Raw genomic sequence first — 1,220 nt, 5'->3', positions numbered from 1 at the left:
CCTTTCTATATTAAGGTAACGATATACTATATATTTGTACATGTTATGCTCTATATATCTATGCATGTACATGTGTACATATGTATGCTTGGTAAGTGCGCCTTTTGTAAGCTATTCGAAATGTTTCTATGTATGTGTCTGTAAGAATGTTGCCATGGTAAATACCTAACACAAAAATAGGGTAGGCCATAACAAAGGTATATTAATGAAATACCAATAACCAGGTTAAAAAAAACCGTTAAGAGCGTAAATAAATAATTTCCTTCCGGTTGTGATTTTCAATGAGTTTCTATAACATTTTGAGTTAAGGCATTGTTGTATTATTGGCTTTTAAACACCTTTCAACTACAGACTTAGTGGAAGACCGTGAAATTCATTCGGTTAGCCCTAAAATCTTTGGCTAAAACGACAACATTGCTCACGGCTTGGGCAACATATACAGATCTATGTATGTATGTATGTACATACATGCGTACACACATAACACTACAGAAAGATGAGTCCTATTGCCTAGTAGTTGCCTAGAGCATGTAATGTTAAAAGTAAATAGTATTTGCATGTTTGCCCCAAATTCGGTACTGGTTATAATAATTTTTCAAAACTCTAAGTCTTACCGAATAAGCTACACACAAGGTTTTTTACACTTTACACTTCGGAGATTAGGCTTTCGTCACCATTTATTTTTTCGCGAGCTACTGTTACTGTTTAGGTCTCGAGTTCGATGGCTAGCACACCAACCATCGAAGTTGTAGAATATTATTTTGAATATTATTTTTACATGACTTATCTATCACTCATCTTTTTGACTCTCTCTTGATATTCGCAACGTTTTGATTTTCAAAGGATTGCGTTTAATTTTGAAGGTCGCTGCAAGCTTGAAAAAATATCACACAAAATCAAATACATACTACCTATGACTGTGTGTATATATAGAACTATGCAGATGCCTAAAAGATGGCCAAATCACGAAATGTCCTTTACGCTGCTGGAGTAACTTGTTTGGGATTTTTGTGCTTTGCATTAGCCTCGGCAGCAGTGGGAATACCTATTTGGGGTTATTATGACAGTCCGACAGGTAATTATAAACAGATTTTTTGATAGCTTTTTAACATATTAATCATATATTAATGCTTTACAGGTGCCTATGACTTCGATCGGGGTTATTTTGGCCCCTTTAAGGTTTGCAAGCAGTTAACATATAATCGAGAAAAATGTGGCAA

General features: G+C 34.8%; 1 protein-coding gene across 5 annotated transcripts in view; it reads right to left on the bottom strand.

Annotated features, from left to right (window-relative positions):
* Nucleotides 1–1,220, bottom strand: part of LOC118739704 — a 26,507-nt gene that overhangs the window by 4,356 nt on the left and 20,931 nt on the right. The gene's annotated exons all lie outside the window — the stretch shown is intronic.

The sequence above is a fragment of the Rhagoletis pomonella genome, unplaced genomic scaffold (genome assembly GCF_013731165.1).
Source record: "Rhagoletis pomonella isolate Grant_MI unplaced genomic scaffold, Rhpom_1.0 Rhpom_scaffold_00005, whole genome shotgun sequence".
NCBI lineage: Eukaryota > Metazoa > Arthropoda > Insecta > Diptera > Tephritidae > Rhagoletis > Rhagoletis pomonella.
The sequence above is the reverse complement of the archived record's forward strand: the minus strand, read 5'-3'. Positions and strand labels throughout refer to the sequence as shown.